This window comes from Schistocerca piceifrons, unplaced genomic scaffold (genome assembly GCF_021461385.2).
Source record: "Schistocerca piceifrons isolate TAMUIC-IGC-003096 unplaced genomic scaffold, iqSchPice1.1 HiC_scaffold_2343, whole genome shotgun sequence".
NCBI classification, from domain to species: Eukaryota; Metazoa; Arthropoda; class Insecta; order Orthoptera; family Acrididae; genus Schistocerca; species Schistocerca piceifrons.
The window spans coordinates 1,220,458-1,246,441 of record NW_025728277.1 but is presented as its reverse complement, the minus strand read 5'-3'; the positions used below and the strand labels follow the sequence as shown (position 1 = coordinate 1,246,441).

Sequence of the window (25,984 nt, the reverse complement as noted above, 5' to 3'; positions counted from 1 at the left end):
GCGAATGGTGTCCATTGTCATGTAATCGTATCGGGTTAAGAAGTTATTTGTGTGTTCGAAGTTTGGTTGCGCGATTACTTGCTAGTTGCAAGCAGTTATTTTTATCGGTGTACTGCTACAAATTATTCGATTGTTGTAAAAGACGTCTCCAGGGCTATTACGAGTCATAACATATCAAAATTGATGAAAATACGTCCTAAAATAATCTCCCTTCGTTGTCTCATACCATTATTATATATACTGTCTGATGTTTTGGAGCATTAGTAACATCCAGTACTGGTATGTAATTTCCCTGATAAAATAAAACCATTACCGTCGCACCCCTCCAGTTGTGTAGGACTACGGTTTTGTTGAATACAGATTTTTTAATATTGAACTGTATTAATCATCCCTTTTATGTGTAATCATGCTTATTTCTAGACCTCGGTATATTTATTTTATTACGCATTGTATCGCAGTCATGTTTTACGTGAAGTTTCATTGCTCACATCGAAATAATTGTGACGCATTGGCATTATTTCGCCTAAACCAAGTATGTAAAGATCTGTATTGACGAAAACCGGTACGTGAAATGTGTAGATATTGTAATTGGAATTGTGAATAAGTTTTGTTTTAATTGTAGCGTAACTATGACTGTGTAGCTAATATCTAAACCCCAGAAAGCACCAAGCTGGTATTCTGAAGGGGGTGTGGAATCTGAGAAACAACCAGTATTCAAGAATATTGCTATCAAAAAGATGTTTTTGGGAGTTAATTTGACAAACTTAACCATGATAGCCTCATGATACTTATTCAAGAAACTGGACTAAGCAATAAATGCTTGTGTGTGAAAAAATAAACGTGTTTGGAGTCCAGTGAACAACATGAGCCATAGGTAGCCTATATGAACTGTGATGTCATATGGCATCTATGATATTTTGTTTGTTTCAGTGAAATATTTTGAGTGTGTGTTTTGATCATAATATGAAGTTTATTTTTTGTGGCTGGTAGCTTAGACTGTATTGTTTGCTAGGTGTACTTTAAGTCTAGGCCTACTGGAGATGGTGTTCGACTGGGGGAATGCTTGTGGCATACAAGATGTATATATGTGTTCATTTACATTGACAGGCTGATCTGTAGACTAGTGTAAACATATATCTAGGATAGGTTGGGTTGGTAGGTCATTCCACAGATACATTTAAGGTAGGTCATTCCATAGATACATTTAAGTACCTATGTGAGGCTCCATTTTCGAATTGTGGTCTGGTATTTTCAAGTTTTTAATATATTTGAAGGACTAATAGAAAGAACATCATGGGCCCAAAACTACCTTTTCTCACAGAGATCCTGTTAGTCTCTAGCATTTTATTTCGCTAATGTTTTCGTGTTATTAGTTATGTGAGCAGTTGATCAGTTCTGTGTCTTATATCTCCACCACGTTAAGGGTGTTGTCGTTCATAAGCTTGGTATCACATTTTTAACTAATCCTGTTGTTGGCATTTCAAAGATTGATTTGGACACAACAGTTCATAACCAGTTCTTTGTCTTGCCTTTCTCCAACCAGTCAGTTATAGAGAGGTCTGTGGTTTAACATGAACGCTAAAAACAGTGCAGTTTTTATATTAACAGATTGTTGCCAGAGGTTAAAGAGTGATAAATGACAGGAGAAAGGGGTTATGACATTTTGAAAACTTAAAGTAAGTGCAATTTTAGGGTATGCCTTCTTAGTCACTGTCCACGTTCTCAGACTAACATGTAAAAATCTTTTTATGTACCATGATATCATGTCTTAGAGTTGAAGTTTGTTGTCTAGATAACAATAGGGGGAACAATCTTACACGTGAGGTGACATCAGTGCAAGAATCCAAATATTAAACAATGAAGTTATTAAGGAATTGTTTTATAAAGAAACAGTATGGCTGGTCACTACTGATAGTCAAGGAAGCAAGATCCCAGGAGGCCCTACTGCTGATTAACACTTTTAAAAGTGAAACACTAATCTTATTTTTCAGAACTATTCATTCTTGTCCTCACATCCTGTCTGTCTGCGTGAGGTAGGAACTAAGTTAAGGGGCCATTGGAAGTGTTCTGTTCCACCTGTCTCCTTTGACCCATGAGATAATGGTGTTGTGTGTGTGTTTTTGAATTGGTTTGTGTTTGTTGAGTTTAACATCTGATATTGGGTTCATTATCACTATGGTAACATGGGTTTATTTGAGTCTGGGTAGCCAGTGCTGCAATGTGGATTTGGAAATCTTCGTGTGTGTGTGTGTGTGTGTGTGTGTGTGTGTGTGTACGTACTGGTAGCGGCGGTCAACCTAGGTGATTTTGTTGCATGCTTTTGTTGGCAATAAACTTTTATTTTTGTTTTAATCTGTAGTAATTCTGATGTTCTGTCTGTTTTACATTTATCGTACTTTGGTTGGTTTTAATTGATCTGGTGTATATACAAGTTTTTGCGTTTTCGAGTTGTTGAAGGTTTTGGTTTTTGTGGTGTTTTTTGAGTTATGTTGGTGTGTGAAGTTTACATTGTTTTCATTATTATTATTATTATTATTATTATTATTATTATTATTATTATTTTATTATTGCTGGTAGGTATTGAGAGCTGCATTTGAGCTACATAGGTCAAGGGAAATGTCTGATTCCACTCTTCGGGTTGTAGCTATTGGTTCCTTGGTATCTGGGCTTCCTTTCAGCTGTATTGGTTCCTTGCTATCTGGGCTTCCTTTCAGCTGTATAGGTCGAGGGAAACATCTGATTCTGCTTTTCGTGGCACTTATGCAGTCTAGGGAGTACATGCGCTGATCACGAGAAAAGTACCTATTTTTGAAGGAAACACGGATTTCTGAAGATATAAGCATATATATGCGCTGAATACCAAAAATTTTTTTATTTCAAAACTTGAGTGTTACAGTCATATCTGACGCGCTCTTCACCAAAAAAGTACTTATTTTTCATTTGGATGAAAAAAAAAAAAAAATCAGTTAACTGTCTCAAAATTTTTTTTGTATCAAAAATGACATATTGCGTATGTATGCACGGAATTTAATTTTTTTTTTTCCTCTCTCTCTCTCTCTCTCTCTCTCTTCAAGAAAGGTGGAATTAATAACAAAATTGTGGAATGGATTTTCCCAAAACATTGACGCCAGAGAAATTCCGCCAGGTAGTTATTCAGCATAGCACGGTGAGTTCTGAAAGGCCTTATAGGATTTTTTCTTTAGCTTTTTGCCAGACTGACTTCATGTGATTTGTGGTTGCGTTTGTAAAGGGATCGAGAAAATAAAGCGAATGATTAACAGCCAGATTATTGTAGCCCAAGTTACCTATGGTGTTCTAAGTTGCCACAAATCAGAAACTGCTGTGGTTCCAGTAGCAAAACATACTGTTGCAAAATTGGCAGCAAATGGGTAGCATCACGTTGTGGCACAGCAACCATAAAGCTTTGCTTTGTCTCAACGTCATAACCACCAAAGACCCATTGCTCTCGCACCTATGACTTCGATGGTGCTGACGAAGCAGCTCTCGTCTATTTCAACAGTATGGCCAGGGCCGCCCAAAACTATTGGCTCAATTAAGAAATATTCATGGCAGATATCTCTACAAAATTGGCACCAATCGACCACAGTGTGCTCACTGCCAATTTTGAGCTCCCTCATTAAAAACTTTTGCCTATTGGGTTCGAAAACCCACATGTAAGACAGTTGCAAAATTTTAGAAATGTCTAAATGACTGCCAGCAAAAAATGACATTTTCCTGATTGAACATTTCTTTCTACAGTCCCTGCGAATGGAGCAGCTCCAAATTTCGCCATCTTTCCCTGTAGTTTTCTCCAGCTTCATCTCGTTGTATCCAACACAATACCCGTTTTCACACACCATATCGTTCTTCATAAGATCTTGTTGCCTAGCCCATTGTATTGAGCTTTGGGTGTTCTCCATAACATGGTATAAATCTTCCATTACAAAGTCGCTCAAATCTGGAAAATTTCTCGCCATTTTGGCACATGCAGTAATATACGATACTTCAAAACGGACAGCCTCAACAGAAAAATATAGGTTGTTGGGCGCACTGATCAAGATGCATAACTGTGAGCAACAGGGACATATACCATATGCAACAATATGCAAAGCCAACAATAGCTATCATGGTTAGGATGTATGAAACTGTAAGCATTACCTATGGCTAAAGAACTCTGTGAAGAAATATATTAAAGTGTCTGCAGCATATTGGCATAGCAACATGAATAAGCTGGTGAAAGCAGACAGTTAATCTTTTTTTTCCCCCACCTCCATATGAAAATAAGTACTTTTTTGGTATTCCGCGCATATATATGCTTATATCTTCAGAAATATGTTTGCTTCAAAAATAGGTATTTTTCTCATGATCAGCGCATGTACCCCCTAAACTGCGTAAGTGCCATTTTCGTTATTGCAGATGTTGGTTTTTTGGTATTGTGGGCTTGGTTTGAGCTATATAGGTCGAGTGAACTGTATGATTCCTGCTGGCTTTGTGGCTGTAGCATTATGTCGTAGGTTGAGACTTTTTTAGGGGTGATGTGATGTGATGTTTTGTATTGTTAAAATTAGGTTGTCCTTGCCCTAGACCCCCTATTTCCCGCGGTTGTTCTGTAGTTTCATTTTATCATTGAAGTAAGATTACTTTCACTGTTTCTATTTTCCTGCAGGTTTGTTGGCATGTGTACATAGTGACAATATTGACGACATTTTGTATACTCTGGACGTAGGCGTTTCTGTCATATGGATGACGTCATGGGTCAAAGCAGATGGATTAAATCGGATGCTTCCCTAATGCCGAGTTCCGAAGGTTTGATTGGATCTACTGACACTGCCTTTGACTGGTAGCATGCTACTGATGATGTGGTGTGTGTGATATCCATGCACAAAACTTCCACACAAACACATGGGTCGTTTCACAATGCCGTAATTAGTTTCAACCAGTCAGTGGTAGTCTTCAGACGAAAGGCATATGCTGAAGCTGACGGTAGACAGAGATTAGTTTCTGTTGTGTTCAATGTTGTTGAGAACAGAATGGAAACCAGTATGTGCCTTTACCCTAAAGGCGCTAGCTGGCTTGTCAAAATTGGATACAGCGTTGTGAAATGCTTGTGAGATTATGTCAAAAAATATATAAAAGAATTTTAGATCCCTTATCTCTAAAACAGTATGTCATTTTTTTCCATATTTATATTGCTTCTGCATTATTTTTAAATGCAAGTTGGGGAGCCTATGATTGTTTCGTTATGAGAATAGATAAAATTGTCGTTGCAGTGTGTGGCTGATTTCGATGAGTGATTTATGTCCAGCATTTTGATTATGTGATAGGTGAAAGCAGACGGTTGGTATTGATAAAAATCAAAATTTCTGTTATGTAAGCTAGGACTAGTGGGCCAGGGAAAAAACTAACTAGTCGCTCGGTCACTTCAGAAAAAAATTGATATTTGCTGGATGAATTCCCGAATGTTTAATGGGTTTAAAGACATTTTTTAAAAAATTTTATTCTCAACGTTTAGAAACAGTGGCTATTTTTTGCTTTTACAGGCAAATTATTCAGTACTGAGTTGAAGAATCATTAACTGGACTATAAATTAAAAACCATGATAACCATGCTGAATGTATTCCTTAATATAGGCCCTACTTTTAATGGCTCAAACTTGTTGATTGCAAGCTAAAAAAGCGTATTCTTTAAACTATTTAATTGGATAGATAAAAATTCTACTCATCAAGCAGCGGCAGAACACATACATAAAAGACAGCTGTAATTGGCAAGCTTTTGGAGCCAGTGGCTCCTTCTTCAGGCAGAAGGGTGGAAGGGGAAGTAATCGAGTGAAGGAGAAAGACTGGAGAGGTCTAGGAAAAGGGGTAGATATTGGTTAAGTCACCCAGAACCGCGGGTCAGAGGAGACTTACCGTACGGGATGAGAAGGAAAGACATTACTTACGGTAAGTCTCCTCTGACCCGCTGTTCTGGGTGACTTTCCCGATATCTACCAATTTTCCTAGACCTCTCCAGTTCTCTTCCTTCACCCCTCTTCCGTCTTTTATGTGCGAGTTCTGCTGCCACTTGGTGAGTAGATTTTTTTATCAATCCTAATTGTATTTTTCCAAAGTAAGAGTAATTTCTCAGCCTTAATATTTATTGTGCTATTACACTATACAGTATAACTACTTCTTATAGTGAGAAGCTTACACAAAATGTACACTATTTTAAAAAATTGATTTTTTGAATTTTTTCGTTCTTTGACCTACAATATCTTTGTAAGGAGAGCAGATAAAAGTCTGAAAATTACACACTTAATGGATCTTCATGATATCAAACTTAAATTGGAAGTAACAAACAGAAAATATTGTGGGGAAGGCTAACCAAAGACTGCAATTTATTGGCAGTACTAAGGAGATTGCCTACACTACGCTTGTCCGTCCTCTTTTAGAATTCTGTTGCGCGGTGTGGGATCCTTGCCACATAGGACTGACAGAAGTACATTGAAAAAGTTCAAAGAAGGGCAGCACATTTTGTATTATTGCGAAATATGAGAGAGAGTGTCACAGAAATGATAATGGATTTGGGCTGGACATCATTAAAAGGAAGGCATTTTTTGTTGCAACAGAATCTTCTCATAAAATTCCAATCACCAACTTTCTCCTCTGAATGTGAAAATATTTTGTTGACACTGACCTACATAGGGAGAAACGATCACCACAATAGAATAAGGGAAATCAGAGCTCGAATGGAAAGATATAGGTGTTCCTTCTTTCTGCGCTCTATACGAGATTGGAATAATAGAGAACTGCGAAGGTGGTTCGATGAACCCTCTGCTAGGCACTTAAATGTGATTTGCAGAGTATCCATGTAGATGTAGACAAGCCTGTACAAATCTGTGTGTTGTCATCCCCCTTCCACCAACATCTGTTCACTCACACTTAGTTAATAATGAGCCCTTGAAGTGTGCAGTTGAACAATGGAGTCTCAAAATAACGAGAATAGTTTTTCTAAGTGTTGGTTACTAACCTTGAAAACTCAATAGTGTGTCATTTAATTGCCAAAGTCAGGATAAATTTCTGAAGGGCAAAAGCAAACCTTGGCAGTTGATGAATGTATAGTTCTTGCTGACTTTTCTGAAAACTATTCCTTTGTTGTTCAAGTGAAATACAAGGGCGCCACTGGGTAAACAAACAGGCCACAGTTTGTCCATTTGTGTTCTGTTATAAAGATCCAGATAGACTAGAGTTATAGTTTTTGTGTTGCAAATGATTACTTTGAGCACAAAGCTACAGCAGTGCATGCTTTTCACCTGCAGTTAACAAACTACGTAAAACAGCACGACAGTTCCATAAACAAACTGATGAACTTCTCTGATGGTGCTGCAGGCCAATATAAAAGCAAACAAATATTAATATCTCCTTTCTCAAAGAAAAAAAGACTGTTGGCTCGGTGCAGAATAGCACTTTTTTGCATCATGTCCTGGGAAGAATGAGTGTGATGGCATAAAGGGTACAACAAAGCTAGCTGTCACAAAAGCTAGTCTGCAACGGACCTATGAGAACCAAATCTGGACACGTCAAGAAATGTTCAAATTCTGTAAAGAATACGTAAAAGGGATTACGTATGTTTCATTAAATGTGAGGAAATATGAGAACTCTATGCCAATGTCTTGGAGGAAAGATTCAAAACTTGTCAGAAGATTAAAGGCACCCGATCTTTTCATTGTTTTATACCTCAGTCATACAACTTGCTCAACTGTAAGTTCACATCAACATCCTCTGATAGTGAATGTCATCACTGTGGAAAACTTGTACCACTGACACTTCAAAGTAAGGACATAGTGGCTTGTGTCTATGACGAACAGTGGTGGATTGCCAAAGTTGGTAACATTGCTCGTCAAAACCAAGATGTGGATGTTACATTTTACCAGCACCAAGAACCCCATTTAAAAAATTTGAAAAGGATCAACACGAGAGGCCCGTTAAAAATGCATTAAAGGAGTTGTCTTCTCCCCTGGAATTTATGACTGTGACTAGGCGAACATTTAACTCTATGCCCAACATGAGTGAAGAAATATCTCTGTTGTTCAATAAACAATGTAGCAAAAACAAACAAGTTGAAAACGGGATAATGTAATGAATTGTCTCATTTTTTAAAGAGTTATCCTAGATATTTTTAAATTATGTAATTTATACACTGTTTCCATCAGCCCAGATATTGCAAACAGTAAGAAACATATTTTTGACTCATATTTGAAATTTTTTTTGTCCATGGAATCTCAAGGTTGAAATTTATACAGAAGTTTGATATCATAAAGGTCTATTAAATGTGTAATTTTCAGATTTATATCTGGTCCATTAACAAAGATTTGCAGACCAAAGAATGAAAAAATTCAAAAGATTTGTTTTTAAAGTGTTTGTAAGTATAAGCTTGTCATAATTGTTTCTCTAAAAAAAAAAAAAAAAAAAAGGTATCTGTACTGAGTAGTGTAATACCACAAAATGTATTAAGGCTAAGAAACTACTCTTTGGAAAGATAGTATTAAAAATGGGTTTTTTAAATTTACAACCAACAACTTTGAGACATTAAAAGTGTATTCCCTAATACATTCAGCAGGGTGATCATGGTTTTAATTTATAGTCCAGTGTCTGCTGAAATAAATACCTCTTATATGAAAGGTCTGGGGCAATCCATTACTGAATAATTTAAAAAACCACAGACGCTTATAAAAGTGTAAGAAAGCCTGAAACAAAAATGGCTGCTCTTTCTAAACGATAACCAATAAATGTTTTTAAAAAATATTTTTGAGTCCACCAAACATGAAGGAATTCACCCAGCGAATTCTTTCTACGAGAATGCAGTTGTCTCTCTTTGTAATTTTATGGCTTTCTCAAGTATGTTTCCCTTTGGATACAATTAATTGATAGTTTTATGGTTTGGATGGTGTACGATCTTCCACGGAATGCTTGTATTTACTTAATAGGCACACGTTTAAAAATCCAAATATTAGATCATTATTTCTCTGAAGGAAACATTGTTTCCAGTATAAATCCTAGATGCAGAATTGTATTGTTTACATTGTGACTGCAGCACTATTCTTCTCTCACGTGTTGTATATAAATATTCCTGGAATAATTTTAACATCTGTTTAACAGGACACTAATGACAGCAGCAGAGAAGCTTGCCGCTGTTCCTGATGTGGATATCGACCCAGAAGGAACATTTAAGTATGTTCTAATACGTGTCTTTGGTCCAGAGGGTCCTGATGGCAAAGAACCGAGCAAATTAGTGGTCAGTAACTGGTAAACTAATATTTGGTCAACTTTGTGATACATTATTATTTGAGAGACAGTCGTTAGCATCATTTTTCAATTTTCTCAGTTGAATTTTTCTTCTGATGTCGGTGACTTGCAATGGGGAATTGTAGCCTAAGGTTGGTTGTTATCTGCATAACATAGTGTTTCAGTGTTTACTGTTAAATTGGAAGTGAGATGGTGGATGGCGATACAACTGAAAACGCACAAAAGATTTTCACTGAAACACTGTTGAACTACAGTTATGGCCCTGTGTGCTATGGTATCTTTGCCAGATAGTGTTGACAGAGGACATAAAAAAGCATTCAAAGAAGAGCAACTTATGTTGTTTTATAGCTAAGAAGGGGGAGTGTGCCATGGACATGCAGGGTGTATACGACCCGGAAGATCCGGGGAAAAACCCGGGAAATTTTTCATTGTTTTTGTTTTCAGTTAAATTTTTGTAATTTTGATTGGTAAGAACCGATACTCTAACAAAGGATATTACTGTGTCTCAATACTGCAGCAATAAAACATGAACAAGAAAAAAAAGAAAATAAAACTTAAATTTCAGGGGAAATGCACCATATACAGCAACAAAACAGTGCTCATACAAGTGTCCGCCAACAGTAAAATGTGTCAAAGGCTTTAGGAAGACTGTGCAATGCTTCGTAACAGCAAATTGCCTTCGCTGAGCGTGACGTCACAACTGTTTACATTAAATTCATTTTAGCAGTTACGAGCTCGATCATGCGCATGCACAGTTGAGTAGTACCTTCTCCCGCTTCTGGCTACAGAAATTGTTGGCTGTGTAAGCAGTCGCAGCAAGCAGCTAGATGCTACCGGGAAAAATTTTACTGGAGCGCCCAAGCTGCCAGATTTATACATGCGCAGGAGGTCCAAATCTAGGGGGGGGGGGGGGGGGCGGCAAATTCATACTCTTGAGGGGGGGGGGGGGAACCCTTGTTTCACAAAGCGACTCGCATCCAGCGCACGTTAGTTCATTAGTTTATCGATTATTCATATTACTTTGAAACTCATCCCTGTCGGTTTTTGAACATTTTTAACACATTCTAAGTTGATTTTGAATGAATCGTAAGTTGATTTGTGAATGCGTGCGTAGTGTACATGTTTCCTCTGTCAGTGGAATCTGACAGAGCTGAGCGAAGTAAGGCTGAACGGATGAATACCAACCGCTGTCTGATTGTGTGGTTGATTGTGTTTGCGAATGATGAGCGTTGTTGTAATTACTAGCGGAATCCATAGATTCAGACTACAGGAGTGGAAATAAACGAATAACACGTAAGAATGATTACGTATTACCTTCGCGGTGTATACAAGAAAATGAAATTTTGACAAAAAATTTTTGGGCAGAACGCTATACTAGTAAGGGCGAGTTGTACAGTCCCCAGCTAGCAGCTACTTTAAGTTCTGTTCTGGAAGAAGCACGGAAAATGTGTTGTACGACCATGTAACAACGCCTAACCGGAGAATAATCACGGGATTCCGTCCTTTAACGTGTTTTAGCGGTAACACAACCACCTAACCTTGATGCACATCGCTGTCTACCAACCCAAGTTCACCACAGGATCAACTTAACCAACACTTTTTCGCCTTTTTTCATACCAGATCTCCAGTTGCTTTCTAGTTCACCTTTCTCTCTCCCCATATATTTTTATCTTTCATTTTCATTTCAACCTCATGTTACACTTTCCACCTTCTAATACCATGTCACCCTCACAACACACCCACAAAAAAAAATGGTCTTTAAATATGTCTGCTTGTGTCTGTATATGTGTGGATGGATATGTGTGTGTGCGCGAGTGTATACCCGTCCTTTTTTCCCCCTAAGGTAAGTCTTTCCGCTCCCGGGATTGGAATGACTCCTTACCCTCTCCCTTAAAACCCACATCCTTTCGTCTTTCCCTCTCCTTCCCTCTTTCCTGATGAGGCAACAGTTTGTTGCGTAAGCTTGAATTTTGTGTGTATGTTTGTGTTTGTTTGTGTGTCTGTCGACCTGTCAGCACTTTCATTTGGTAAGTCACATCATCTTTGTTTTTAGATATATTTTTCCTACGTGGAATGTTTCCCTCTTTTATAACCATATCATTAATTTGAACCCAACAATTACGTTTGTTATTGTCGCTGTTGCATTTCGAAATCTTTCCTGTCGTCTTATTTTCCTGTATTTTCTCTTTCTGTTTTTACCAGTAGTCTCACTTTGTATTCACCTTTCCCTTTTTACCGTAATCTACTATAAAATTTTATCCCACCTATATATACTCAATAATATGTAACCCACTTCCAAAACATAACCAAAAAAATTTTATTTTCCGCTTTCAACACTACCGCTGCTATAAAATCCACCGTTTCTAGTTCAATAACAGCTGCTTTCACGTATTAAACAACCATTTCGGCTAGTTCTAAGAACTTTCACTTTATTTCCACTTCCGTTTTTGCACATCACTGATCATTTTTAGCCGCTCCCCACAGGTTTTAACGTCATTATTTCTTCGTCAGTCAATTGTTAACCCCATTTTCGTAATCTTTCACCACAACACCACTCCTTTTAATACATTTACACGTTTTTTCGAAATTTTCCCGAATTTCTCCGTCCTTTAACGTGTTTTAGCGGCAACACAACCACGTAACCCTTATGCACATCGCTGTCTACCAACCCAAGTTCACCACAGGATCAACTTAACCAACACTTTTTCGCCTTTTTTCATACCAGATTTCCAGTTGCTTTCTAGTTCACCTTTATCTCTCCCCATATATTTTTATCTTTCATTTTCATTTCAACCTCATGTTACACTTTCCACCTTCTAATACCATGTCACCCTCACAACACCCCCACAAAAAAAAAAATGGTCTTTAAATATGTCTGCTTGTGTCTGTATATGTGTGGATGGATATGTGTGTGTGTGCGAGAGTGTATACCCATCCCTTTTTCCCCCTAGATCCGGGACTGATGCGCAGAACAGTCTGAATTACAGTTGGGAAGTGGGTAGTCTACACGTGACCCATTTTTACATTTAGTGTTTTTGCTGTTTCCTCTTCATTTACTGCTCCCACATCAAATGAAGACAAAACAGATTTCTGTGGCCGGGAGCTATCAAGTGAATTAAAATACATTCACATAATAATGGAAGGCTAAACTGTGTTATTAGTTGCAGATTTTATTTTATTTCCATCTTTCTGACAGTCAAGCGTTAATTGCCTTTTAGAACAATGAAGTTATTTTTGTTGGTTTGCCAAAGAAATTTTCTTTCATTAATCTTTTCCACTAAGGCAGACAATATATTTGATACAAAGTGTTTAATTCCACACACTGTGTTTGCTGCATTTCAAGTGCACATTTTCAACTTCTAGCACATTTGGCATTACGCCATAATAAAGAACCAAACATGAGACAGGACAGTACTGGTACTCCAAGAAAATTTACATCCCAAAAACCACATAGAAAAGCTTAATAACAGGTCGTGGGATTCTGGACATACAAATTTGCACTTGAAATGTGAACATTTTAGTATGGGTCACGAAATTCCGATTCTCTTGGAGTATCCTCTGATGTCTTGTTTCTTACATAATGTAAGATCTTTTAATGTTTCACACGTACGAACATGCGGGCTCCCTACGACATCGTAGCTGCGCTTGCGCAGTGACGCCTGTCATCTGGCGCTCTCTGGCAACTGCAGAAACGAACCTATTTCTAACAGGTCGTGGGAAAATATTTCGAATGGTGTGTTGAAAATCGTTACCATCAAAGTACCATTCTAGCAGTTACACCAGAACTATGTGAGATAATGTACGATGAATTTCTTAAATCACAAAGTGTTTGACTCTCATTTAAAAATCAACTCTTTGATGATGAGCCATTTAGATGAATTTTGAGCCTGGAAGATCAGACATTTATGTCGTTATTAAAAATTTTACTGGCACCTTTGTGTGATACATCTTAAATTGTAATACGCGCATGAAAGACCAACATTTTATGAGAAAGCTTAGCTTCTCTTGCAGCGTATTAATCTGATAGACCAATATTATATGTGAAGGCTTTGCGTTTCGTTTAGCAACACTATTTACATTAATTTGAGCCATTAACTTTTTCTGTTTGTGTGTTCGCGCTACTTAACAGTGATGTTGCTGTTGGTTGACTACATCACGTGTCCTAAGCTCTGAATACCTGCTGTGATCGGCTGGCGAAATCGCATGAAATGAGCTATGACTAACTTACAAAAGCGCATCCCAATCTCAATTTCAATGCTTTGGAAAGTAACATGCGGTGTTTGGTGGAATTCGAGTTTATACTTTCCTAATACAAAAATATGCAGCATACATGTTGCTGCACATCAAAGATCTTTCCAAAATGCGTGTTTCTTTTTTTTTAAAAGCGCCAGGAAATTCTACGCCCGTGTATAAAACCATAATCAAAGGACTTATAAGTTATACAGTTCCAAGAGAAAATATACCGTCAGTTAACAGGGAAAAAGTATGTTTTCACTTGGGGGAAAGTGTATTTTTGACTGAGAAATCTGGGAATTTTTTTTCCTTGTCCGCATATACCCTGACATGATATACAAGTTGGGGTGACAGTCATTAAAACAAAGGTGTTTTTTGTTATGATGAGATGTTTTCAGGAAATTTCCTCTGAATGGCAAAATATTTTGTTGGCACCCACCTACATAAAGAGAAATTATTATCGTGATAAAGTAAGAGAAATCAGAGCTCCCACAGAAGCTGTTGAAGAGTGGAATGTTGCAGAAATAGTCTGAAGGCTTTTCGATAAATCCTCTGCCGAACACTTAAGGATACAGGATACTTATAAATGGTGGAAAAATCAAAATTTTTTAAATGACTTTATTAAATTCTATAGTCTTTCCTGATTACATTGATATATACACTGTAGGGTTTGAAATGAAAAATGACCTATACATACCAAATTTTAAAGTTACGGTCATGTACGAGGTGCGACAATAAAGTAATGAGACTGATTTTCTTTGCAAGATGTGGCACCCCTGCAGGCTTGCGTAGGCACAATATCTGTGACCTTGGTCTATAAGCCGCTTCTAGTTCAAGCGGCATGTTGAAGCAACTGCTCGGTCATTAGTTGTGCTGTAATAAGTTAACACGTGTTAGTGTCTCTCATCACAGAAATGGAACTGCATAATATTGCGCAACAGTATGCCATTTCTTTTTGCGTTAAATTGAGTGAAAACGCGATGACAACTTTTACGGTAAGCTTAAGAAGGCTTTTGGAGAGGAGGTTATGTCAAAAGCTCAAGTTTTTGATTGGCATAAAATGTTTAGTGAAGGCAGAACAAATGTTGAAGATGAAGACTGCAGTGGACGACTGTCAACCTCACGGACGGATGTCAACTTGGCCAGGGTGCATGAACTCATAAAATCTGATAGAAGGTTATCCATGAAAATGATTGCAGGAGAACTGCACATCAATCGAGGAACGGTTTGTCTAATAATAACATTGCTGATAATTGGATTCTGCATCACGATAATGCACCATCCCATACTGCTCTGTCAGTACAGTAATTTTTTACCTCAAAACAAATTTCGGTACTGCCAGAGCCACCTTATTCACCAAATATTGCTCCGTGCAACTTTTTTCTCTGTCCAAGAATCAAAATGGCGGTCAAGGACACCATTTTCAAACAACGCAAGATGTCCCAAAAGCTGTGACGAAGGTCTTGGAGGATATTACAGAAGATGAGTTCCAGAAATGTTACCATCAATGGCAGAAGTGCTAAAAAAAGTGTGTGCAATCAGAAGGGAACTTTGAAGGAGACAACACGAAAATTGACTAAAACTGTAAGCAACATTTTTTTTCACATCAGTGTCATTACTTTACATTCACACCTTGTATACTGCCATGCCCCCTTTATTTCTGTTACAGAAACCAGTATTATTTTGAAAAGAACTGTGCACTTTCTTTCTGTTTCCAGCGATTATATGTATGATACATTGTATATGTTGGTAACAGTGCAGGTTTCTAGCGTCTGTAAATGATTATCTTTGCAAGTATTTACTTTTGTGTTCTGAAGCAGTTTGTTCACATGTTAATAAACGTTTGTTTCCCAAGCGCTACATATATTTGTGAAAATACATATTTTTTAGTGTGCCACACATCAAGAAATTCAATAAAAGGAAATTCTGTGGTAACCAGTTCACAAACAAAACAAGCCACACTGTTGAAAGTAACCTACGTGTCAGTTCTTCAGTGAAGAAATTCGCACATGGCATGCCTCCTGGTGATTCAAATTTTTGTGTTAAAAATGACGCTGTTTGTAGTGGATTTGTTGTTGTTGGTGTGGGTATCTTATCTTCTTTGATAAAGGAAGTGGAAAAATGTAAACAATGTGATGGTGTAGGCTGTCTGGAAATAACTGAACAACAAAGTAGCAGGAAGGGTTTAGCGTCAAAATTAGTTGGTCTGTGTAGATCCTGCAATAAATCTACCTCGAAAATGACTTTGAACATTGTGCATAATTCATATGATGTGAATTTGAGGTTAGTGTACGCAATGCGTGCAATAGGAAAAGGAAAAAAAGGCTGCACAAACGTTTTGTCATTTGATTGACCTTCCTCCTCCCAGTAGGTTCAGCAAGTACATAAGAATACTTTTAGGTGCCTTGACGGTTGTGTCTAAAGCATCTATGAAATGTGCAGTAGAAAAAACTGTTAATATTAGTGAAACAAGGGACATTGCTGTTGCACTTGATGGGACATGGCAACATCGAGGACATCGTTCCTTGAATGGTGTTTTAAGTGCTACTTCTGTGAGAATGGAAAAGTTGTTGATGTTGAGTGCTTATCTAATTATTGCCACATCTGACATAGTAACACTGAAGGACATATTGAACATCAGTGTTATAATAATTATGATGGTTACAGTAGAGGTATGGAGTGTGATGGAGCTCTAAAATTATTTCAGAGGTCAGTGCCCGTTTATAACGTTAGATATACAAAGTACCTAGGTGATGGGTACTCTAAAGCTTTCAATAAAATTAATGAGTTCAATGTTTATGGTGATAGCTTCGTAACAAAACTGGAGTGTTGTGGACATGTGCAAAAGAGGATGGGTGCTAGATTGAGGAAGCTAAGAAGTGAAATGAAAGGAAAATTGCTATCTGATTGAAAATCTCTGTCTGGCTGAGACAGATTGACAGAAACTGAAATAGACCTCCTTCAGAGGTATTAAGGACTGGCCATTAGACAAAATGCACCTCTGAATGATGATACAGCAATGAGGAAAGCTGTATGGGCCACCTACTTTCATAAGTTGTCCACAGATGACCACACTGTTCATGGACTTTGCCCTAAAGGAGCAGATTCTTAGGTGTGGTTACCAAAAAGCAAAGGAAAGTGGTCAAATATACTATCAAAATATCATAAGCATTATCTCCTTGAGCCTGTTATGAATGAAATAAAACCAATTTTTAGAGACCTGAGTGGACCCCGTTTTGCTTAGTACCACATTTACTCGAATCTAAGACGCACCTGAAAAATGAGACTTGAAATCCAGGAAAAAAAAATTTCCCGAATCTAAGCCGCACCTGAAATTTGAGACTTGAAATTCAAGGGGAGAGAAAAGTTTTAGGCCGCACCTCCAAATCGAAACAAACTTGGTCCATTGTAATATGAGACACAATTTAGGTCAAATGAATGACGATACAGCTACAGTAGTTTGGTTCGAGTCGTAAGCTCAGTAGTTAAGCTTTACCAGGTAGCCATTGCTATGCGTCAGGCGCTCCGTCCGTATTATACGGGTACCCTTCCTCTTTCGCGTACTTCGTTAGCGAAACAATGGCAAGAGATTGCTATTTGCTGTTACCTACACTCCTGCTTTCTTTGAGAATGATCAACAAGAACCAAATAATAGACAGCGTATGATAGAAGATATTCTGAACGGGAGTTTAGCGAAAATTTTTCTCCGTTTGAAAATATTTGCAGGCACCTCTTTAGTACATTACATTCTGCACTGAAATTAGTCATCTTAGATTTAAAAATCTAGTCAATTGCCGTGCTTCATTTCTGACTGTATCACTATTAGGCATAAGAATAATACAAATATAAACATGGGATGATATCTATATTTTTCCGCGTTTCCTGTTGTCTCACTCTAGTTTCGTAGTTCATTAGGCAGACAGGATTTAAATGAGTTAGCAGCAAACACGAAAGATACATGGCAAAATGTTTATATTCTAATTATTCTTATGTGAAGAGAATACTGCATGCTATTCATAATTCATAAAAGTTCCTATAAGGAACCATCTCTTCTCACAGTTAGGAAAAAATTCAGAACGTAGAGTTGGCCATATTGACAAACATCCCAAACAGTCTTGCCAGTCGGATTTTCGTAGTGCATTGAAATGCTGCTACATTCAAAGGTGCACAATACGGAATTTGTATTTACTTCGTTGGATAATGTATGAAAATGCAGTGGTCGAAACTCGAGACGGAGGAAAAACTTGTCTGCCACCCCCTCCCCCCCCCCTTTTTTTTTTTTTTTTTTTTTTTAATGCACTCATGCAGAGGGTTTGGCACCAGTATTTATCTTTGTGCCTGCAAAGCATGCCTGTGTAGTGCTACATATATTCGACAGCAGAAGTTAGCTGTGGCGGCACCTACCAACATTTTCCAGAACTTCCGCTTACTTTGCACTCGATTCTAAGCCGCAGGCTGTTTTTTGGATTACAAAAACCGGAAAATAAGTGCGGCTCAGATTCGAGTAAATACGGTAAATGTCTTCATGGGGGCACTCAGAATACAAATGAAAGTTTCAACCATTCCATACGGGAAAGATTACTCAAGAATGTTTTTGTAGGACTAAATACATTAAAAGTTGGTGTACTAGATGGTGTGCTATGTTTCAATGATGGAGTGATAGGAAGGTAGGAAGTCCTGAGAAATTTAGGCATAAAATGTGGCTCTAATATGAAAGATCAATTTCTTCTGTGTGACAGACAACGGGTGCATGAAGCTGAAAGATTCGCTCTTCAAGTTACCAAAGAAGCAAGAAGTGCTAAAAGGAATGCCAAGAGGAAGCTTGAAGATGAAGAAAGGCTGCAGGATGTAGACTATGCTTCAGGAATGTTCTGAGGCACAGTTTAATTGGACTCATATGTTCATTCGCAATTTCCCGCTAGTTGTTTTCTTCAGAATTCAGGTACAAATATTTCCTAAAGTTTATAAAGCATTGCTCTAATTTTTTCTGTAACTTTTGGTAGTCCATACTTATGTAGTAGACCTAAGCTTTATTGCAGAATCAGGTAAATCATAGAAAAAATAACATTTTTATTTGGAAAAAATTATAAATATTAAAATGTAAGATGTGATACTTTTTTATCCTTGTAATATACGTAATAGGTGGAATTAAATAGGTCTAGTATCTCAGCCATGTCATGCATGTCTGGTAAAAATTTGGTCTCCTTCAAATGTATAACATTGGATTAAATGGTACCTCAGTTTGAGGAAGAATTTCCTTGTTACTTTTTTTAAATAACTCTAAGCAGGTTCAAAAATATTCAAAATACTTCTAATTTGTTTAGAAAGTGTGCTCTATTACCTGATATCAACAAAAAATCTTAAAACATATACATTATAAACAGTGCCTGAAAGAAATATAATATTGAGCTGGAAAAATGCCCCGTATCCTTAAGTGTGAACTGCCAGATAGCCGTGTAGATTTACACGAGAAATATCGTCTGGTTTGCACTGATGATGTAATGATATGAGGGGGCTGAATGCAAATTTTTTTTTACGCCTGCTTTGGTGACGGAAGCAATGCATTCAACTTCCAGAAAGAAATTATCTCACAAAACAGGCCTTTGACTAAACTTCATAAAGTGCCGTACTGTGCTGGTTTATGGTATAGAGCAGATGTTACCAACAAGTATTCCATTGGTTCTCCATCATTTGAAAAAACGTCGTTTTCACTAAAACACAGCTACATTTACAACTCCATTTTTCCTGTACAGTGTTCTATAATACATACAATTGTGACTTTAAATGACAGCTTTGAATTATCAAGGGCATCAGTTTTTTTTTCCAAATTTAATGTGCCATTATCAACAGAATGATTGCATGCAGATCATTATATTGGCGTGTGAGGTTTTGGGATTGACATTTATTTTTTTTATCGCGTATCTTGAGACTTTGAGCCAAAGCTCGTGGGATGAGGTGGTACCTAGTTTACAGAAAGCTGAATATAAAATTTATAAACAAAAAATTACAGAATTAATAAAATATGAAATTAAGAGAAATTAGGATGAATTACATGTTGCATAGAGAAGTTCTCATGTATTGTGAGGGTCTCTTGTGCAGAATTGTAGCATACCACAAGGTAACCTTTGTGTGTGGATTTGAATACTTACGTGTATCACTTTTTTTCTGCCCTGCTGGGAAATTTGAAAAAAAAAAAAACCTGGAGAAATCTTGTTTTTTGTCTCAGTAGATGAAACAGTTTGTTTACTGGGATTTCCTGCATCGTCGCTGGCTGGATGCAGCTTAATACATGCACCGCTTCCCTACTCCCTCATTCTTACTGCTTCTCCACTTCCTACCACTCCCCTCAGCTTGCAGTCAGTGCTGCCACCACTTCTTGCCACTAGCCTAGTAGCTGCCGATGGGAGGCGTGAGGGGTGGTTTGTTTTGATATGATTCTTGGAGATTGTTGACCCAGTGGCTGGAGACAACGGTCATATGTGCACGAGTTGTGTCTGAGTGATTTTTTTGTGTGTGTGTGTGTGTGTGTGTGTGTGTGTGTGTGTGTGTGTGTGTTATTTTTGTGTGTGTGTGTGTGTGTGTGTGTGTGTGTGTGTGTTATTTTCTGAGAAAGGCTATGGCCGAAAATTTAGTTGTGAGAGGGTGATTGTCTTTTCTACGTGTCTGTCCATGGTTCAGCAATCATCTTTACGGTGAGTTGCTACCTATCTTCATTAGCATTAATTCTCAGAGTATTTGCACAAATTGATGGATTTATCACCACCATCTCATTTCGTCAACATAATGTCAGTGACTTGTGTAAAGCTGGCCACATGAATGGACTTCCATGATGGGCCAAAACCACAGGCCATTTCTTTGGGTCTCTCTAACGGATTGGGGCTGCTGATTTGAAGCCCATCATTTCCCAATAATGTGCAAGCCCTGCCCATCGGATCTAGTCTCGCCGATCTGCTCCCAGGCCGGCTCTGTTTGTGTGTGGTATAATGCAGTGGGTTTTCGTGATTTATCCGAGGACTCAGGACTGTGGTGCTCCTCGGCAGGCCAGAGGCCACGGGCGATGGAGTTAAGGAATTGTGACTTTCTCACAGCAAGTACATTGTGCGGTACATTGTTTTATAAACATTTTATTTATTCTAGTACATTTTGGGGCGTAGAAAATAATTTATACAGGATGTACATATCTTTTTTTTTACAAACATTCAGTACGCGAAACATAAGTGTCCCGGCAGACATCAATACAGTAATCGAATTCGTGTCATACCTGTCCCAGCATGGCATCGTCAATTGCGATATTTGTTTCTCGTATTCTCTCCCGGAGCTCTGCTACATCACGTGGTAGAGACCATACATACACCGGATCTTTAATGTGTCCCCACAGAAAAAAAGTCACACGGAGTGAGATCTGGTGATCAGGGAGGCCATTTCATGAAACAGCTGTTCCCTTCTGTAGCACGGCCAGTTCATCGATGCGGCAGCTCCGTATTCAGGTACCCACAAACTTCACGATGAAAATGGGGTGGAGCCCCATCCTGCTAAAAGATGAATGGAGAGCCCAATTGCATCTGAGGCATCAGCCATTGCTGCAACATATCCGAGTAGGAATATCCAGTGACAATGCTCTTGGCGAAGAAGAATGGCCTGTACAGTTTTCGACACGACAAAGCACAAAAAAACATTTACATTTAGCGAATCACACCCAAATTCAATGCATTCGTGTGGATGCTTTGTACCCCAGATTCGACAATTATGCCTGTACACTTTCCCATTAGTGTCAAAAGTGGCTTCATTGCTAAAACTTAAGCGATCAAAATTCCATCCCCGTCCTTATTCAATTGTTGCAACTGTGAACAAAACTCAAAACACTTGTCTTTGTCGTCGTTATTGACCTTCTACCCTAGCTCCAATTTGAATGGTTTCATAGACAACTTCTGTCGCATGACTTGCCACAGTCAGTGGAGCCATTTCGAGTTCATGGGATGCACGACGCACCAATTTCTTTGGACTCCTTATGAATGTCTCTCGTATGCAATCCAAATTCACTTCACTCACACTGGGATGTCTGGTTCTCTGTGCTGGGCACAAGCAACCCGTCATAATAAATTTGTTGTGCCTTCCTTGTTGGTGGTTTCTTACCGTACTTTGTTCTAAACATCCATTGAACAGCTGTAGCACACACTTTTTTTGTCGAACTCCAACACACAGAAAGTTCGCTCCCCACCTGAACTTGCCATATTTATGACTGGTGCTATCGGCAAATCACCAAAGTATGCTGTGGTGGTATACATGAAAAAGAACTTTCAGGGTTTCTCTTCAAAATGACATATGTGTGATATCTGTGCTATGTTTGGTTCTTGTGCAATAAATAATTGAAAGTGTTCCCAGATGTAATGTACACCCTGTATATTAGAAAGTATGAGCGATAGGAAGAACAACTTGTGGCAGTCACAGGCGGTTTGTATGCTATGTACCTGTATATTTTGGCCTGCCTTATATACTTCTTTCAATAGGCCTACTTTTTTCTGAGGTTATTTCTGAAATCAGTGTAGGTATTTTAAATCTGTCTTGTGACTCCAAGGAAATGAGTATTTGTGTCACCAAATATGTTTAGTTTTATTGAAATAAAATAACATCAGTGGTATTAATGGAATATTATATACCATTGTCTTTCTTTCTCCATCTAAAAACTGTTCATTACAAAAGATGCTGAAATTAGTACTTAAGATTTTTGCTCATGAGGGGAAGAAATACAGAAGTCCTTACATTATATATATATATATATATATATTTTTTTTTTTTTTTTTTTTTTGTGAACTTGTCTTTACTTGCCCTTGAGACTTCGAAATTTGTCAGGAAAAAATGCTAAAACTTGCTGGAAATCGGGGAACGTCACTTGGGGAAACTTGCGGCAACCCTGAATGTTCACAAGCTGGCACTGCAGAGCTTGCTGACTGCATTTTTCAGGGATGAGAATATTCTTGCCAAGTGCACAGAATTGGCCCAAACTATAACACCATATGAGATAACAGAGCAAAAGTAAACAAGCTTTTGTGTTTGTGTCCAAGACATAGTGTATAGTGAAGACAGAAGTGTTCATTTTCTGCTTAAGGTGTTGAACATGACACTTCTGAGAGAGCTTTTCATCTATCTTCAGTCTTAAGAATTTAAAATGTCTGTTCGACCAGCTCAGGACAAGACTATTTCTATTTTACAAGAGTTCAGTTGTTGGCAGTGAAGTATTAATCCGTTCTCCAAAAGCCATGTGCTGATGTTGCCAACTACCTTGTCAGCTAGATGATTTACGTTATGTTCAATGTTTTCCGAGAGAACACGTGTCCGAATATACAAAAGCTTTCATTTGCATTTGCAGTAGGTATGGGGAAAAAAAAAAGAAAAAAAAAGAAACAGAAGCTCCTGTGTGTGTTTCCTATAGATAGTGGATATAACAACAGCTCCTTTAAGTTACATTTTCAGATTATTTTTGATGCCACAATTTCCACTCACGTTGCTACTTTTGTGTTTTCTTCTTGCTTAGTACTCTTGATACATTTTGTTCAAAGTTTGACTATGGTTCCTGTTACTAGGTGCGAGGATACAAGTGAGTTGGCTTCCATTTGGACGTCTATGATGAGACGATGGACAGGGTGAAAGGCCTCGGCGTTGATGCAGAGTGCACTGGTGGTGGCAGAATACAGCACGACCCCAGTGCCAAGGTCATCAAAGTGTACAGCTACTCACAGGTAGTACCAAAAGCAGTGAGTTGTAGAAATGACAGTATGTGTCATCTTGAGCTGTTATTCAACTTAATTTTTTACTGTGTGACTGGTTTCAGTTGAAGACCATTTTCAGGCACCTGTTGTATATACATCGCGGATACGGGAAAATTTGGGATGAAAAGAATGTTTGAAAATTATAGTAACAATACAAGCAACACTTACAGAATTTGATTACCAGCAAAAACTATATATATCAAAAGAATACAATGTCAGAAATATAAATTAAATATCCACAAGCATTGTATGTATTGTTACTACAATTTTGAAATATCCTTTTTGCCTGAATTTTTCCTGTTTCTATGCTGTGGGAACAACAGGTGCTCGAAAATGGTCTTTGACCAAAACTGGTTGCATCGTAAAAAAAAATTATCAACAGCTTGAAGTGTTACATGATGTCATTTCTACAATTCGTATAAGCTGCAGACCACAGTTAACAAAAGGTATTTTAAGAACAGTGAAGTTTCTGTTCATACGTTGTGTGCCCTATAATTCAAGTATTTTTAAAGCTTTTAAGAATGTTATACGCCAAGCTCCTCCATGGGAAAGCAGTTTCTGCTTTGGTTACATGGCACAAATTATAGAATACCTTGTTAGATGGTCAGAAGTAAATGTCACCAGATGTTAATACCTGTAAATCATCATCATGCTTCTTACAACCATGTACAATAATTTGGGTGTGGTGTTGTGGACAAGTGTTATGGTTGAAATGGCTACTGTTGTTCTGGGTAGCAGCCATGATTATGAAACTTCCTGACAAATTAAAACTATGTGCCGGGCCAGGACTACATCCTGAAACCTTGCCTTCGTGGACAATGCTGATACCAACTGTGCTGTTCAATCTGATTCAGGATTTTTTCTTACACCTTTCAGATTACTTTTGAGGCCACAATCCTTGCTTCCACTTGTATATTTAGCGAGAGAGAGTTGTATATGTAGAGAGAGAGAGAGAGAGAGAGAGAGAGAGAGAGAGAGAGAGAGAGAGAGAGAGAGGATCTTCTGTCCCATAATTTTATGACATTATTATTATTAATATTATTATTATCAGCTTCTGTATCTTTTGATTGAGTATAGTTACGGCAGCACATGAATTGTGGTGAGCCTGGTGTTTTTACAAGACTTTTTCCAGTTGCCAGGACAGTTGTCATAATTACTCAAATCAACAATTCCTTGCACTTGGAGCAGACCAAATAATTCCTCTGTACCCCTCGCACCTATTTTATACTTTTCAGACTGTGTTTCACACATTTTGTGACCTACCTGTTTCATTTAACACAGTTAATACAGTTGCAGATTGTGGGTACGTGTTTAATTTTTTTGCACGGTTACTGCTGCTTGTGTTTCAGTGTTGTGTACAATGCCAGACCCATCAATAGAAAAATTAATTCTGATGCTGCATCTTGCACATCTGTTCCGATGGTTTTTACACACTCCCTTTTTCTGCTGCTTTTGTGTTGTGATGTGTGGTGTAGAAAATTTCAGATTGCTTTACGGTTTCATGTGCTCTGTATTAGATGCAGTTTTAGTGTACGTACAAGCACATTGTTTACTTAGGATGTAGTTGTAGTTAAGAGTTCTCGTTTTAGTGTTTAATTATTATTGTGATATGTAGCACACTGTTTAATTGTACTTTAGTTTTAAAATACCCAAGGACTGCTTCATTTCAGGGGTTTGGGAAGGCAGACCACAGCAAGACTGTAGAAATTCTGAAGACTGCATATCCTGTTTACAACATTACTTGGAGTGATGAAGGATACTGATCTGCTCAGGTAATTAAATTTACATATGTGTGATACATTCAAAATGTCTCTGACATTACGACAACCTTCATAATGAATGAAGGTGATATTTTTTCCATTTAAGCTGTTGTATTTTAATAAGACCTCTCCTTAATTATACAGGGTGATTCAAAAAGAATACCACAACTTTAGGAATTTAAAACTCTGCAACGACAAAAGGCAGAGCTAAGCACTATCTGTCGGCGAATTAAGGGAGCTATAAAGTTTAATTTAATTGTACATTTGTTCGCTTGAGGCGCTGTTGACTAGGCGTCAGCGTCAGTTGATGCTAAGATGGCGACCGCTCAACAGAAAGCTTTTTGTGTTATTGAGTACGGCAGAAGTGAATCGACGACAGTTGTTCAGCGTGCATTTTGAACGAAGTATGGTGTTAAACCTCCTGATAGGTGGTGTATTAAACGTTGGTATAAACAGTTTACAGAGAATGGGTGTTTGTACAAAGGGAAAAGTTCTGGACGGCCGAGAATGAGTGATGAAAATGTAGCACGCATCCAGCAAGCATTTGTTCGCAGCCCAGGAAAATCGACTTGCAGAGCTAGCAGAGAGCTGCAAATTCCACATTCAACTGTATGGAGAGTCCTACGAAAAAGGTTAGTTATGAAACCTTATCGTCTGAAATTGGTTCAAGCACTGTCTGCAGCTGATAAGATTAAAAGAATCGATTTCTGTGATTTTATCCTTGCTCAAATGGAAACAGATGAATCTTTCGTTTCAAAGATTGTGTTTAGTGATGAAGCAACTTTCCACACTAACGGGAAAGTCAACCGTCACAATGTCTGTATATGGGGCACTGAGAATCCGCGGGAAACAACTCAGTATGAATGTGACTCGCCTAAGGTGAACGTTTTCTGTGCCATTTCAGCCAATAAAGATTTTGGTCCCTTTTTCTTCGAAGGTG

The 25,984-nt window shown here is 38.0% G+C and overlaps 1 pseudogene; it reads left to right on the top strand.

Moving 5' to 3' along the window:
* On the top strand, positions 1–25,056 carry LOC124742889 (annotated as a pseudogene).
* Positions 25,057–25,984: the final 928 nt, after the last annotated feature.